Raw genomic sequence first — 15,524 nt, forward strand, 5'->3', positions numbered from 1 at the left:
GCACTGCCCTACAGGTTGCTTCCTGCCACAGTCCTGTGGCATTGAACTGCTTGGCGGTGGTGTTGCAGCCTGACATCTACCTCTTTAATTAAAAGAAGGGAAAGCGCAGGAGATCGATAAACAAAAGTCAAAGGAAACCTCTCTTCCTTACCGAACGAGGGTGCACGGGAGCTTAATTATATCAGGTCTTTCTAGTTATATTATTAGAAGCTTGTCAGGAGAGCAAAGGTCTTTTAGTTTTTTTTTCCGGCGCCTTTAGTTATATTGTTTTTATTGTTATAAAGAATGCCATATGAACATTAAAAAGTGAAGAAAAAAAATTATGATTCAATTTTAAGACAATACAAACTGACCTCATTTAACTCATCAAATACTAAACAAACCATACCATACCCACCCACGGTACATAAATTGAAGATAAAAGGGGGGGGAACAAAAGGGAGGTTAATAGCAAGAGGCAAAATGCCAACAGCATCTGGTGTTCCCAGGCGGTCACCCATCCAAGTACTAACCAGACCCAATGTTGCTTAACTTCGCTGATCGGACGAGAAGCGGTGTTTTCAACGTGGTATGGCCGTTGGCAACAATATGAGGTGGTTCGTGTCAATTTATATAGAGCACTGCCCTACAGGTTGCTTCCTGCCACAGTCCTGTGGTATTGAACTGCTTGGCGGTGGTGTTGCAGCCTGACATCTACCTCTTTAATTAAAAGAAGGGAAAGCGCAGGAGATCGATAAACAAAAGTCAAAGGAAACCTCTCTTCCTTACCGAACGAGGGTGCACGGGAGCTTAATTATATCAGGTCTTTCTAGTTATATTATTAGAAGCTTGTCAGGAGAGCAAAGGTCTTTTAGTTTTTTTTTCCGGCGCCTTTAGTTATATTGTTTTTATTGTTATAAAGAATGCCATATGAACATTAAAAAGTGAAGAAAAAAAATTATGATTCAATTTTAAGACAATACAAACTGACCTCATTTAACTTATCAAATACTAAACAAACCATACCATACCCACCCACGGTACATAAATTGAAGATAAAAGGGGGGGGAACAAAAGGGAGGTTAATAGCAAGAGGTAAAGTGCCAACAGCATCTGGTGTTCCCAGGCGGTCACCCATCCAAGTACTAACCAGACCCAATGTTGCTTAACTTCGCTGATCGGACGAGAAGCGGTGTTTTCAACGTGGTATGGCCGTTGGCAACAATATATGCTGGTTCTTGTCAATTTATATACAGTGTAGTGACCACGCTCGTTCATGTTAGTTAACCTAAAATCAGACGATTCATATTACGCTCAATAGCCCACAAAACATGTTGCTATGCCTTCTTTGTTTAGTCCCCCATCTGAGGCGTTCGTTTACTCATTTCTTCAGGACTCCCGAGTCCCTCGTTTTCTCTCAATCTTAGAGTGCACTCGAGACTCCGTTGTTCCTTTGTATAACGACGCAAAATTTGAAATTGCAACTGTAGTTTATTATATGTTTACGCAAATTAGATATGTCTGATTACCGATGAAACATTCAAGATCCCTTGTGAGTGATGTTGAAAGCTGCAACTGTCTTTATTGTTAGTAAAACTAGTCAAGTAAGTGAGTATCGAGTCTGCCAGTACGAGTGGCATGTCCTTATATCTTTTATCCTCTTCGCCATTGATCGTCTCGTTAGCCGCTTGGGCGCCCTTGGAACTTCGCAGATCGGACGAAAAGCGGTGTTTTCAACGTGGTATGGCCGATGACAACATTACAAGCTAGTTCTTGTAAATGTATATACAGCACTGCCCTGCAGGTTGCTTCCTGCCACAGTCCTGTGGTATTGAACTGCTTGGCGGTGGTGTTGCAGCCTGACATCTACCTCTTTAATTAAAAGAAGGGAAAGCGCAGGAGATCGATAAGCAAAAGTCAAAGGAAACCTCTCTTCCTTACCGAACGAGGGTGCACGGGAGCTTAACTATATCAGGTCTTTCTAGTTAAATTATTAGAAGCTTGTCAGGAGAGCAAAGGTCTTTTAGTTTTTTTTTCCGGAGCCTTTAGTTATATTGTTTTTATTGTTATAAAGAATGCCATATGAACATTAAACAGAGAAGAAAAAAAATTATGATTCAATTTTAAGACAATACAAACTGACCTCATTTAACTTATCAAATACTAAACAAACCATACCATACCCACCCACGGTACATAAATTGAAGATAAAAGGGGGGGGGGGAACAAAAGGGGGGTTAATAGCAAGAGGTAAAATGCCACCAGCATCTGGTGTTCCCAGGCGGTCACCCATCCAAGTACTAACCAGACCCAATGTTACTTAACTTCGCTGATCGGACGAGAAGCGGTGTTTTCAACGTGGTATGGCCGTTGGCAACAATAAGAGGTGGTTCTTGTCAATTTATATAGAGCACTGCCCTACAGGTTGCTTCCTGCCACAGTCCTGTGGTATTGAACTGCTTGGCGGTGGTGTTGCAGCCTGACATCTACCTCTTTAATTAAAAGAAGGGAAAGCGCAGAAGATCGATAAACGAAAGTCAAGGGCAACCTCTCTTCCTTACCGAACGAGGGTGCAGGGGAGCTTAATTATATAAGGTCTTTCTAGTGAAAATTTTAGAAGCTTGTCAGGAGAGCAAAGGTCTTTTAGTTTTTTTTTCCGGAGCCTTTAGTTATATTGTTTTTATTGTTATAAAGAATGTCAAATGAACATTAAAAAGTAAAGAAAAAAAATTATGATTCAATTTTAAGACAATACAAACTGACCTCATTTAACATATCAAATACTAAACAAACCATACCATACCCACCCACGGTACATAAATTGAAGATAAAAGGGGGGGGGAAGAAAAGGGGGGTTAATAGCAAGAGGTAAAATGCCAACAGCATCTGGTGTTCCCAGGCGGTCACCCATCCAAGTACTAACCAGACCCAATGTTGCTTAACTTCGCTGATCGGACGAGAAGCGGTGTTTTCAACGTGGTATGGCCGTTGACAACAATATAAGCTGGTTCTTGTCAATTTATATAGAGAACTGCCCTACAGGTTGCTTCCTGCCACAGTCCTGTGGTATTGAACTGCTTGGCGGTGGTGTTGCAGCCTGACACCTACCTCTTTAATTAAAAGAAGGGAAAGCGCAGAAGATCGACAAACGAAAGTCAAGGGCAACCTCTCATCCTTACCGAACGAGGGTGCAGGGGAGCTTAATTATATAAGGTCTTTCTAGTGAAAATTTTAGAAGCTTGTCAGGAGAGCAAAGGTCTTTTAGTTTTTTTTCCGGAACCTTTAGTTATATTGTTTTTATTGTTATAAAGAATGCCATATGAATATTAAAAAATGAAGAAGAAAAAAATTATGATTCAATTTTATTAAGACAATACAAACTGACCTCATTTAACTCATCAAATACTAAACAAACCATACCATACCCACCCACGGTACATAAATTGAAGATAAAAGGGGGGGGAACAAAAGGGAGGTTAATAGCAAGAGGCAAAATGCCAACAGCATCTGGTGTTCCCAGGCGGTCACCCATCCAAGTACTAACCAGACCCAATGTTGCTTAACTTCGCTGATCGGACGAGAAGCGGTGTTTTCAACGTGGTATGGCCGTTGGCAACAATGTGAGGTGGTTCTTGTCAATTTATATAGAGCACTGCCCTACAGGTTGCTTCCTGCCACAGTCCTGTGGTATTGAACTGCTTGGCGGTGGTGTTGCAGCCTGACATCTACCTTTTTAATTAAAAGGGAAAGCGCAGGAGATCGATAAACGAAAGTCAAAGGAAACCTCTCTTCCTTACCGAACGAGGGTGCACGGGAGCTTAATTAAATCAGGTCTTTCTAGTTAAATTATTAGAAGCTTGTCAGGAGAGCAAAGGTCTTTCAGTTTTTTTTTCCGGAGCCTTTAGTTATATTGTTTTTATTGTTATAAAGAATGCCATATGAACATTAAAAAGTGAAGAAAAAAATTATGATTCAATTTTAAGACAATACAAACTGACCTCATTTAACTTATCAAATACTAAACAAACCATACCATACCCACCCACGGTACATAAATTAAAGATAAAAGGGGGGGGAACAAAAGGGGGGTTAATAGCAAGAGGTAAAATGCCAACAGCATCTGGTGTTCCCAGGCGGTCACCCATCCAAGTACTAACCAGACCCAATGTTGCTTAACTTCGCTGATCGGACGAGAAGCGGTGCTTTCAACGTGGTATGGCCGTTGGCAACAATGTTAGGTGGTTCTTGTCAATTTATATAGAGCACTGCCCTACAGGTTGCTTCCTGCCACAGTCCTGTGGTATTGAACTGCTTGGCGGTGGTGTTGCAGCCTGACATCTACCTCTTTAATTAAAAGAAGGGAAAGCGCAGGAGATCGATAAACAAAAGTCAAAGGAAACCTCTCTTCCTTACCGAACGAGGGTGCACGGGAGCTTAATTAAATCAGGTCTTTCTAGTTAAATTATTAGAAGCTTGTCAGGAGAGCAAAGGTCTTTTAGTTTTTTTTTTCCGGAGCCTTTAGTTATATTGTTTTTATTGTTATAAAGAATGCCATATGAACATTAAAAAGAGAAGAAAAAAAATTATGATTCAATTTTAAGACAATACAAACTGACCACATTTAACTTATCAATTACTAAACAAACCATACCATATGAACATTAAAAGAGAAGAAAAAAAATTATGATTCAATTTTAAGACAATACAAACTGACCACATTTAACTTATCAATTACTAAACAAACCATACCATACCCACCCACGGTACATAAATTGAAGCTAAAAGGGGGGGGAACAAAAGGGGGGTTAATAGCAAGAGGTAAAATGCCAACAGCATCTGGTGTTCCCAGGCGGTCACCCATCCAAGTACTAACCAGACCCAATGTTGCTTAACTTCGCTGATCGGACGAGAAGCGGTGTTTTCAACGTGGTATGGCCGTTGACAACAATACAAGCTGGTTCTTGTCAATTTATATAGAGCACTGCCCTACAGGTTGCTTCCTGCCACAGTCCTATGGTATTGAACTGCTTGGCGGTGGTGTTGCAGCCTGACATCAACCTCTTTAATTAAAAGAAGGGAAAGCGCAGGAGATCGATAAACAAAAGTCAAAGGAAACCTCTCTTCCTTACCGAACGAGGGTGCACGGGAGCTTAATTATATCAGGTCTTTCTAGTTATATTATTAGAAGCTTGTCAGGAGAGCAAAGGTCTTTTAGTTTTTTTTTCCGGCGCCTTTAGTTATATTGTTTTTATTGTTATAAAGAATGCCATATGAACATTAAAAAGTGAAGAAAAAAAATTATGATTCAATTTTAAGACAATACAAACTGACCTCATTTAACTTATCAAATACTAAACAAACCATACCATACCCACCCACGGTACATAAATTGAAGATAAAAGGGGGGGGAACAAAAGGGAGGTTAATAGCAAGAGGTAAAATGCCAACAGCATCTGGTGTTCCCAGGCGGTCACCCATCCAAGTACTAACCAGACCCAATGTTGCTTAACTTCGCTGATCGGACGAGAAGCGGTGTTTTCAACGTGGTATGGCCGTTGGCAACAATATATGCTGGTTCTTGTCAATTTATATACAGTGTAGCACTGCCCTACAGGATTGCTTCCTGTTGCCACAGAGGCGTTCGTTTACTCATTTCTTCAGGACTCCCGAGTCCCTCGTTTTCTCTCAATCTTAGAGTGCACTCGAGACTCCGTGGCGGTGGTGTTGCAGCCTGACATCTACCTCTTTAATTAAAAGAAGGGAAAGCGCAGGAGATCGATAAACAAAAGTCAAAGGAAACCTCTCTTCCTTACCGAACGAGGGTGCACGGGAGCTTAACTATATCAGGTCTTTCTAGTTAAATTATTAGAAGCTTGTCAGGAGAGCAAAGGTCTTTTAGTTTTTTTTTCCGGAGCCTTTAGTTATATTGTTTTTATTGTTATAAAGAATGCCATATGAACATTAAACAGAGAAGAAAAAAAATTATGATTCAATTTTAAGACAATACAAACTGACCTCATTTAACTTATCAAATACTAAACAAACCATACCATACCCACCCACGGTACATAAATTGAAGATAAAAGGGGGGGGGGGAACAAAAGGGGGGTTAATAGCAAGAGGTAAAATGCCAACAGCATCTGGTGTTCCCAGGCGGTCACCCATCCAAGTACTAACCAGACCCAATGTTGCTTAACTTCGCTGATCGGACGAGAAGCGGTGTTTTCAACGTGGTATGGCCGTTGGCAACAATAAGAGGTGGTTCTTGTCAATTTATATAGAGCACTGCCCTACAGGTTGCTTCCTGCCACAGTCCTGTGGTATTGAACTGCTTGGCGGTGGTGTTGCAGCCTGACATCTACCTCTTTAATTAAAAGAAGGAAAGCGCAGAAGATCGATAAACGAAAGTCAAAGGGCAACCTCTCTTCCTTACCGAACGAGGGTGCAGGGGAGCTTAATTATATAAGGTCTTTCTAGTGAAAATTTTAGAAGCTTGTCAGGAGAGCAAAGGTCTTTTAGTTTTTTTTTCCGGAGCCTTTAGTTATATTGTTTTTATTGTTATAAAGAATGTCAAATGAACATTAAAAAGTAAAGAAAAAAAATTATGATTCAATTTTAAGACAATACAAACTGACCTCATTTAACATATCAAATACTAAACAAACCATACCATACCCACCCACGGTACATAAATTGAAGATAAAAGGTGGGGAACAAAAGGGGGGTTAATAGCAAGAGGTAAAATGCCAACAGCATCTGGTGTTCCCAGGCGGTCACCCATCCAAGTACTAACCAGACCCAATGTTGCTTAACTTCGCTGATCGGACGAGAAGCGGTGTTTTCAACGTGGTATGGCCGTTGACAACAATATAAGCTGGTTCTTGTCAATTTATATAGAGCACTGCCCTACAGGTTGCTTCCTGCCACAGTCCTGTGGTATTGAACTGCTTGGCGGTGGTGTTGCAGCCTGACATCTACCTCTTTAATTAAAAGAAGGGAAAGCGCAGAAGATCGATAAACGAAAGTCAAGGGCAACCTCTCTTCCTTACCGAACGAGGGTGCAGGGGAGCTTAATTATATAAGGTCTTTCTAGTGAAAATTTTAGAAGCTTGTCAGGAGAGCAAAGGTCTTTTAGTTTTTTTTTTTCCGGAGCCTATATTGTTTTTATTGTTATAAAGAATGTCATATGAACATTAAAAAGTGAAGAAAAAAAATTATGATTCAATTTTAAGACAATACAAACTGACCTCATTTAACTTATCAAATACTAAACAAACCATACCATACCCACCCACGGTACATAAATTGAAGATAAAAGGGGGGGGAACAAAAGGGGGGTTAATAGCAAGAGGTAAAATGCCAACAGCATCTGGTGTTCCCAGGCGGTCACCCATCCAAGTACTAACCAGACCCAATGTTGCTTAACTTCGCTGATCGGACGAGAAGCGGTGTTTTCAACGTGGTATGGCCGTTGACAACAATATAAGCTGGTTCTTGTCAATTTATATAGAGAACTGCCCTACAGGTTGCTTCCTGCCACAGTCCTGTGGTATTGAACTGCTTGGCGGTGGTGTTGCAGCCTGACATCTACCTCTTTAATTAAAAGAAGGGAAAGCGCAGAAGATCGATAAACGAAAGTCAAGGGCAACCTCTCATCCTTACCGAACGAGGGTGCAGGGGAGCTTAATTATATAAGGTCTTTCTAGTGAAAATTTTAGAAGCTTGTCAGGAGAGCAAAGGTCTTTTAGTTTTTTTCCGGAACCTTTAGTTATATTGTTTTTATTGTTATAAAGAATGCCATATGAACATTAAAAAATGAAGAAGAAAAAAATTATGATTCAATTTTATGACAATACAAACTGACCTCATTTAACTTATTAAATACTAAACAAACCATACCATACCCACCCACGGTACATAAATTGAAGATAAAAGGGGGGGGAGGAACAAAAGGGGGGTTAATAGCAAGAGGTAAAATGCCAACAGCATCTGGTGTTCCCAGGCGGTCACCCATCCAAGTACTAACCAGACCCAATGTTGCTTAACTTCGCTGATCGGACGAGAAGCGGTGTTTTCAACGTGGTATGGCCGTTGGCAACAATATATGCTGGTTCTTGTCAATTTATATACAGTGTAATGACCACGCTCGTGCATGTTAGTTAACCTAAAATCAGACGATTCATATTACGCTCAATAGCCCACAAAACATGTTGCTATGCCTTCTTTGTTGAGTCCCCCATCTGAGGCGTTCGTTTACTCATTTCTTCAGGACTCCCGAGTCCCTCGTTTTCTCTCAATCTTAGAGTGCACCCGAGACTCCGTTATTCCTTTGTATAACAACGCAAAATTTGAAATTGCAACTGTAGTTTATTATATGTTTACGCAAATTAGATATGTCTGATTACCGATGAAACATTCAAGATCCCTTGTGAGCGATGTTGAAAGCTGCAACTTTCTTTATTGTTAGTAAAACTAGTCAAGTAAGTGAGTATCGAGTCTGCCAGTACGAGTGGCAAAGGAAACCTCTCTTCCTTACCGAACGAGGGTGCACGGGAGCTTAATTAAATCAGGTCTTTCTAGTTAAATTATTAGTTATAAGCTTGTCAGGAGAGCAAAGGTCTTTTAGTTTTTTTTTCCGGAGCCTTTAGTTATATTGTTTTTATTGTTATAAAGAATGCCATATGAACATTAAAAAGTGAAGAAAAAAAATTATGATTCAATTTTAAGACAATACAAACTGACCTCATTTAACTTATCAAATACTAAACAAACCATACCATACCCACCCACGGTACATAAATTGAAGATAAAAGGTGGGGAACAAAAGGGGGGTTAATAGCAAGAGGTAAAATGCCAACAGCATCTGGTGTTCCCAGGCGGTCACCCATCCAAGTACTAACCAGACCCAATGTTGCTTAACTTCGCTGATCGGACGAGAAGCGGTGTTTTCAACGTGGTATGGCCGTTGACAACAATATAAGCTGGTTCTTGTCAATTTATATAGAGCACTGCCCTACAGGTTGCTTCCTGCCACAGTCCTGTGGTATTGAACTGCTTGGCGGTGGTGTTGCAGCCTGACATCTACCTCTTTAATTAAAAGAAGGGAAAGCGCAGAAGATCGATAAACGAAAGTCAAGGGCAACCTCTCTTCCTTACCGAACGAGGGTGCAGGGGAGCTTAATTATATAAGGTCTTTCTAGTGAAAATTTTAGAAGCTTGTCAGGAGAGCAAAGGTCTTTTAGTTTTTTTTTCCGGAGCCTTTAGTTATATTGTTTTTATTGTTATAAAGAATGTCATATGAACATTAAAAAGAAGAAGAAAAAAATTATGATTCAATTTTAAGACAATACAAACTGACCTCATTTAACTTATCAAATACTAAACAAACCATACCATACCCACCCACGGTACATAAATTGAAGATAAAAGGGGGGGGGAAACAAAAGGGGGTTAATAGCAAGAGGTAAAATGCCAACAGCATCTGGTGTTCCCAGGCGGTCACCCATCCAAGTACTAACCAGACCCAATGTTGCTTAACTTCGCTGATCGGACGAGAAGCGGTGTTTTCAACGTGGTATGGCCGTTGGCAACAATATAAGCTGGTTCTTGTCAATCTATATACAGTGTAATGACCACGCTCGTGCATGTTAGTTAATCTAAAATCAGACGATTCATATTACGCTCAATAGCCCACAAGACAAGTTGCTATGCCTTCTTTGTTGAGTCCCCCATCTGAGGCGTTCGTTTACTCATTTCTTCAGGACTCCCGAGTCCCTCGTTTTCTCTCAATCTTAGAGTGCACTCGAGACTCCGTTATTCCTTTGTATAACGACGCAAAATTTGAAATTGCAACTGTAGTTTATTATATGTTTACGCAAATTAGATATGTCTGATTACCGATGAAACATTCAAGATCCCTTGTGAGTGATGTTGAAAGCTGCAACTGTCTTTATTGTTAGTAAAACTAGTCAAGTAAGTGAGTATCGAGTCTGCCAGTACGAGTGGCATGTCCTTATATCTTTTATCCTCTTCGCCACTGATCGTCTCGTTAGCCGTTTGGGCGCCCTTGGAACTTCGCACATCGGACGAGAAGCGGTGTTTTCAACGTGATATGGCCGTTGGCAACAATGTGAGGTGGTTCTTGTCAATTTATATAGAGCACTGCCCTACAGGTTGCTTCCTGCCAAAGTCCTGTGGCATTGAACTGCTTGGCGGTGGTGTTGCAGCCTGACATCTACCTCTTTAATTAAAAGAAGGGAAAGCGCAGGAGATCGATAAACAAAAGTCAAAGGAAACCTCTCTTCCTTACCGAACGAGGGTGCACGGGAGCTTAATTATATCAGGTCTTTCTAGTTATATTATTAGAAGCTTGTCAGGAGAGCAAAGGTCTTTTAGTTTTTTTTTCCGGCGCCTTTAGTTATATTGTTTTTATTGTTATAAAGAATGCCATATGAACATTAAAAAGTGAAGAAAAAAAATTATGATTAATTTTTAAGACAATATAAATGACCTCATTTAACTCCATCAAATACTAAGCAAATAACCATACCATACCCACCCACATTGCATAAATTGAAGATAAAGGGGGGAACAAAGGAGGTTAATAGCAGAGGTAAAATGCCAACAGCATCTGGTACATTTCCCCAGGCGGGTCACCCATCCAAGTACTAACCAGACCCAATGTTGCTTAACTTCGCTGATCGGACGAGAAGCGGTGTTTTCAACGTGGTATGGCCGTTGACAACAATATAAGCTGGTTCTTGTCAATTTATATAGCGCACTGCCCTACAAGTTGCTTCCTGCCACAGTCCTGTGGTATTGAACTGCTTGGCGTTGGTGTTGCAGCCTGACATCTACCTCTTTAATTAAAAGAAGGGAAAGCGCAGGAGATCGATAAACAAAAGTCAAAGGAAACCTCTCTTCCTTACCGAACGAGGGTGCACGGGAGCTTAATTATATCAGGTCTTTCTAGTTAAATTATTAGAAGCTTGTCAGGAGACCAAAGGTCTTTTAGTTTTTTTTTTCCGGAGCCTTTAGTTATATTGTTTTTATTGTTATAAAGAATGCCATATGAACATTAAAAAGAGAAGAAAAAAAATTATGATTCAATTTTAAGACAATACAAACTGACCTCATTTAACTTATCAAATACTAAACAAACCATACCATACCCACCCACGGTACATAAATTGAAGATAAGGGGGGCAAAAGGAGGTTAATAGCAAGAGTAAAATACCAACAGCATCTGTGTTCCCCAGGCGGTCACCATCAAACTGTAGACCCAATGTTTGCTTAACTACCGCTGATCGGACGAAACGTTGTTTCAACGATGGTATGGCCGTTAGCAACAATATATGCTGGGTTCTTGTCGAAATCCTATATACAGTGCTCTGGCAGCCACGCTCGTGCATATTAGTTAATCTAAAATCAGACGATTCATATTACGCTCAATACCCACAAGACATGTTTATATCGCTGCTGTTGAGTCCCCCATCTGAGGCGTTCGTTTACTCATTTCTTCAGGACTCCCGAGTCCCTCGTTTTCTCTCAATCTTAGAGTGCACTCGAGACTCCGTTATTCCTTGGTATAACGACGCAAAATTTGAAATTGCAACTGTAGTTTATTATATGTTTACGCAAATTAGATATGTCTGATTACCGATGAAACATTCAAGATCCCTTGTGAGCGATGTTGAAAGCTGCAACTTTCTTTATTGTTAGTAAAACTAGTCAAGTAAGTGAGTATCGAGTCTGCCAGTACGAGTGGCATGTCCTTATATCTTTTATCCTCTTCGCCACTGATCGAGTCCTTAGCCGCTTGGGCGCCCTTGGAACTTCGCAGATCGGACGAAAAGCGGTGTTTTCAACGTGATATGGCCGTTGGCAACAATGTGAGGTGGTTCTTGTCAATTTATATAGAGCACTGCCCTACAGGTTGCTTCCTGCCACAGTCCTGTGGCATTGAACTGCTTGGCGGTGGTGTTGCAGCCTGACATCTACCTCTTTAATTAAAAGAAGGGAAAGCGCAGGAGATCGATAAACAAAAGTCAAAGGAAACCTCTCTTCCTTACCGAACGAGGGTGCACGGGAGCTTAATTATATCAGGTCTTTCTAGTTATATTATTAGAAGCTTGTCAGGAGAGCAAAGGTCTTTTAGTTTTTTTTTCCGGCGCCTTTAGTTATATTGTTTTTATTGTTATAAAGAATGCCATATGAACATTAAAAAGTGAAGAAAAAAAATTATGATTCAATTTTAAGACAATACAAACTGACCTCATTTAACTCATCAAATACTAAACAAACCATACCATACCCACCCACGGTACATAAATTGAAGATAAAAGGGGGGGGGAACAAAAGGGAGGTTAATAGCAAGAGGTAAAATGCCAACAGCATCTGGTGTTCCCAGGCGGTCACCCATCCAAGTACTAACCAGACCCAATGTTGCTTAACTTCGCTGATCGGACGAGAAGCGGTGTTTTCAACGTGGTATGGCCGTTGGCAACAATATATGCTGGTTCTTGTCAATTTATATACAGTGTAATGACCACGCTCGTGCATGTTAGTTAACCTAAAATCAGACGATTCATATTACGCTCAATAGCCCACAAAACATGTTGCTATGCCTTCTTTGTTGAGTCCCCCATCTGAGGCGTTCGTTTACTCATTTCTTCAGGACTCCCGAGTCCCTCGTTTTCTCTCAATCTTAGAGTGCACTCGAGACTCCGTTATTCCTTTGTATAACGACGCAAAATTTGAAATTGCAACTGTAGTTTATTATATGTTTACGCAAATTAGATATGTCTGATTACCGATGAAACATTCAAGATCCCTTGTGAGTGATGTTGAAAGCTGCAACTTTCTTTATTGTTAGTAAAACTAGTCAAGTAAGTGAGTATCGAGTCTGCCAGTACGAGTGGCATGTCCTTATATCTTTTATCCTCTTCGCCACTCATCGTCTCGTTAGCCGCTTGGGCGCCCTTGGAACTTCGCAGATCGGACGAGAAGCGGTGTTTTCAACGTGATATGGCCGTTGGCAACAATGTGAGGTGGTTCTTGTCAATTTATATAGAGCACTGCCCTACAGGTTGCTTCCTGCCACAGTCCTGTGGCATTGAACTGCTTGGCGGTGGTGTTGCAGCCTGACATCTACCTCTTTAATTAAAAGAAGGGAAAGCGCAGGAGATCGATAAACAAAAGTCAAAGGAAACCTCTCTTCCTTACCGAACGAGGGTGCACGGGAGCTTAATTATATCAGGTCTTTCTAGTTATATTATTAGAAGCTTGTCAGGAGAGCAAAGGTCTTTTAGTTTTTTTTTCCGGCGCCTTTAGTTATATTGTTTTTATTGTTATAAAGAATGCCATATGAACATTAAAAAGTGAAGAAAAAAAATTATGATTCAATTTTAAGACAATACAAACTGACCTCATTTAACTCATCAAATACTAAACAAACCATACCATACCCACCCACGGTACATAAATTGAAGATAAAAGGGGGGGGAACATAAGGGAGGTTAATAGCAAGAGGCAAAATGCCAACAGCATCTGGTGTTCCCAGGCGGTCACCCATCCAAGTACTAACCAGACCCAATGTTGCTTAACTTCGCTGATCGGACGAGAAGCGGTGTTTTCAACGTGGTATGGCCGTTGACAACAATATAAGCTGGTTCTTGTCAATTTATATAGCGCACTGCCCTACAAGTTGCTTCCTGCCACAGTCCTGTGGTATTGAACTGCTTGGCGTTGGTGTTGCAGCCTGACATCTACCTCTTTAATTAAAAGAAGGGAAAGCGCAGGAGATCGATAAACAAAAGTCAAAGGAAACCTCTCTTCCTTACCGAACGAGGGTGCACGGGAGCTTAATTATATCAGGTCTTTCTAGTTAAATTATTAGAAGCTTGTCAGGAGAGCAAAGGTCTTTTAGTTTTTTTTTCCGGAGCCTTTAGTTATATTGTTTTTATTGTTATAAAGAATGCCATATGAACATTAAAAAGAGAAGAAAAAAAATTATGATTCAATTTTAAGACAATACAAACTGACCTCATTTAACTTATCAAATACTAAACAAACCATACCACACCCACCCACGGTACATAAACTGAAGATAAAGGCGGGGAACAAAAGGGGGGTTATTAGCAAGAGGTAAAATGCCAACAGCATCTGGTGTTCCCATGTACTGCGCACCTCATTGTCATCCCTAAAAACCCGTTTTAATTCATATTACGCTACATAATATTCAAATCCACCGCGCTTGTAGAATCTCTGGAGCGTGGTTATCCTCGCGATCCCTCAGTAAGCCGCCTTTGTGAAGACAGTTATCAATACTTTGTTTATTCCACTTTCTCCTGGGAAGCTCAATCTTGAATTAGTTTGTGTAAATCAACCCAAGTAATTCGCCAGACCTTTGTCAACTGAGGGTCGTCTTTGAATGAGTAACAGTTAGTTTGTTTGTAATTATTGTCATTGTGTGAGTGGCGATCACTGGCAACTCAGGGGTATATAAGCTCGAGACAGCGAGGAAGCAGCGTTCCCTGACGCTGATTCCCGTTTATCTCCAGGTATGTTCTGTGTTTCCTAGCCATTCAGTTAATTCAGTCAATTGTAGTGATTATCAGTGTTCACCAGTGTTCATGATTTAACAGTAGAATTGCCATTCACCCAGTGTAGAAGTAATATAACGTAAATGCGTCTGTCGTCTAGACAAGAGAGTTTGTTGGTGTTGTCATGTTTCCGTTCCCTGACGCTGATTCCCGTTTGTCTCCAGATCGAGGGTGGGCTTAATTGAAACCCACCGGTAGCTCGGAGCCGGTGGATACCCAACAGAGGTCAATATAGGAGTGATGGCGATGATTCGTCATGATTAATCGGCTCTACTCTACCTCGTGGGCCGAGGCCCCCAAACCCATCTCGGGTCGGAGTGTAACCGACCACAACAACAGTTGTTAGAGGCGCCAGCGCTATACCCTGGGACAGGCCTTGGAATTATGGTCCACAGGGTGGTTGTATTTGTTTTTTTACCATTGTGTTTTATAAGAAATAAAATCAATGAAGACATGTTATGGTTTCACCCTTCTTTACCCTCATCGATCTGGTCAATGGAAAACCTAACCCAATGCCTAGTCCGCTCTGCCCGCTACCTAACGAGCTACATGCTGTCCAGAGGGGGTCTGGTGGCAGCGACCCTTAGACATTAAGATTAGAGTTAAGTTATCCCCTTAGATTTAGTGACCCCAGTCTGGCAGTATACCCAGGCGGTCACCCATACCAGTACTAACCAGAACCAATTTTGCTTAACTTCGCTGATCGGACGAGAATCGGTGTTTTCAACGTGGTATGGCCGTTGGCATCAATATAAGCTGGATCTTGTCAATTTATATACAGTGTAATGACCACGGTCGTGCACGTTAGTTAACGTAAAATATGACGATTCATATTACGCTCAATAGCTCACAAAACATGTTGCTATGCTTTCTTTGTTGAGTCCCCCATCTGAGGCGTTCGTTTACTCATTTCTTCAGGTCTCCCGAGTCCACCGTTTTCTC

At 40.9% G+C, this 15,524-nt stretch overlaps 16 non-coding genes and 1 pseudogene across 16 annotated transcripts; all 17 read right to left on the minus strand.

Annotated features, from left to right (window-relative positions):
• Nucleotides 1–463: 463 nt before the first annotated feature.
• Nucleotides 464–582, minus strand: LOC121871586. Its single transcript, XR_006089905.1, has one exon. It is a non-coding gene; the product is annotated as a 5S ribosomal RNA (ribosomal RNA).
• A 498-nt stretch (nucleotides 583–1,080) lies between these two features.
• LOC121871589 lies at nucleotides 1,081–1,199 on the minus strand. Its single transcript, XR_006089907.1, has one exon. It is a non-coding gene; the product is annotated as a 5S ribosomal RNA (ribosomal RNA).
• A 1,036-nt stretch (nucleotides 1,200–2,235) lies between these two features.
• Nucleotides 2,236–2,354, minus strand: LOC121871587. The gene has a single exon (XR_006089906.1). It is a non-coding gene; the product is annotated as a 5S ribosomal RNA (ribosomal RNA).
• Nucleotides 2,355–2,853: 499 nt separating this feature from the next.
• On the minus strand, nucleotides 2,854–2,972 carry LOC121871579. Its single transcript, XR_006089899.1, has one exon. It is a non-coding gene; the product is annotated as a 5S ribosomal RNA (ribosomal RNA).
• Nucleotides 2,973–3,474: 502 nt separating this feature from the next.
• On the minus strand, nucleotides 3,475–3,593 carry LOC121871590. Its single transcript, XR_006089908.1, has one exon. It is a non-coding gene; the product is annotated as a 5S ribosomal RNA (ribosomal RNA).
• Nucleotides 3,594–4,087: 494 nt separating this feature from the next.
• Nucleotides 4,088–4,206, minus strand: LOC121871574. The gene has a single exon (XR_006089894.1). It is a non-coding gene; the product is annotated as a 5S ribosomal RNA (ribosomal RNA).
• A 597-nt stretch (nucleotides 4,207–4,803) lies between these two features.
• Nucleotides 4,804–4,922, minus strand: LOC121871580. Its single transcript, XR_006089900.1, has one exon. It is a non-coding gene; the product is annotated as a 5S ribosomal RNA (ribosomal RNA).
• A 498-nt stretch (nucleotides 4,923–5,420) lies between these two features.
• On the minus strand, nucleotides 5,421–5,539 carry LOC121871591. The gene has a single exon (XR_006089909.1). It is a non-coding gene; the product is annotated as a 5S ribosomal RNA (ribosomal RNA).
• Nucleotides 5,540–6,107: 568 nt separating this feature from the next.
• LOC121871575 lies at nucleotides 6,108–6,226 on the minus strand. Its single transcript, XR_006089895.1, has one exon. It is a non-coding gene; the product is annotated as a 5S ribosomal RNA (ribosomal RNA).
• Nucleotides 6,227–6,723: 497 nt separating this feature from the next.
• On the minus strand, nucleotides 6,724–6,842 carry LOC121871581. The gene has a single exon (XR_006089901.1). It is a non-coding gene; the product is annotated as a 5S ribosomal RNA (ribosomal RNA).
• A 494-nt stretch (nucleotides 6,843–7,336) lies between these two features.
• Nucleotides 7,337–7,455, minus strand: LOC121871583. Its single transcript, XR_006089902.1, has one exon. It is a non-coding gene; the product is annotated as a 5S ribosomal RNA (ribosomal RNA).
• Nucleotides 7,456–7,956: 501 nt separating this feature from the next.
• Nucleotides 7,957–8,075, minus strand: LOC121871576. The gene has a single exon (XR_006089896.1). It is a non-coding gene; the product is annotated as a 5S ribosomal RNA (ribosomal RNA).
• A 755-nt stretch (nucleotides 8,076–8,830) lies between these two features.
• Nucleotides 8,831–8,949, minus strand: LOC121871584. Its single transcript, XR_006089903.1, has one exon. It is a non-coding gene; the product is annotated as a 5S ribosomal RNA (ribosomal RNA).
• Nucleotides 8,950–9,448: 499 nt separating this feature from the next.
• Nucleotides 9,449–9,567, minus strand: LOC121871577. The gene has a single exon (XR_006089897.1). It is a non-coding gene; the product is annotated as a 5S ribosomal RNA (ribosomal RNA).
• A 1,030-nt stretch (nucleotides 9,568–10,597) lies between these two features.
• Nucleotides 10,598–10,721, minus strand: LOC121871588 (annotated as a pseudogene).
• A 1,642-nt stretch (nucleotides 10,722–12,363) lies between these two features.
• Nucleotides 12,364–12,482, minus strand: LOC121871578. The gene has a single exon (XR_006089898.1). It is a non-coding gene; the product is annotated as a 5S ribosomal RNA (ribosomal RNA).
• A 1,033-nt stretch (nucleotides 12,483–13,515) lies between these two features.
• On the minus strand, nucleotides 13,516–13,634 carry LOC121871585. Its single transcript, XR_006089904.1, has one exon. It is a non-coding gene; the product is annotated as a 5S ribosomal RNA (ribosomal RNA).
• Nucleotides 13,635–15,524: the final 1,890 nt, after the last annotated feature.

This window comes from Homarus americanus, unplaced genomic scaffold, assembly GCF_018991925.1.
Source record: "Homarus americanus isolate GMGI-L3 unplaced genomic scaffold, GMGI_Hamer_2.0 scaffold47515, whole genome shotgun sequence".
Classification (NCBI taxonomy): Eukaryota; Metazoa; Arthropoda; class Malacostraca; order Decapoda; family Nephropidae; genus Homarus; species Homarus americanus.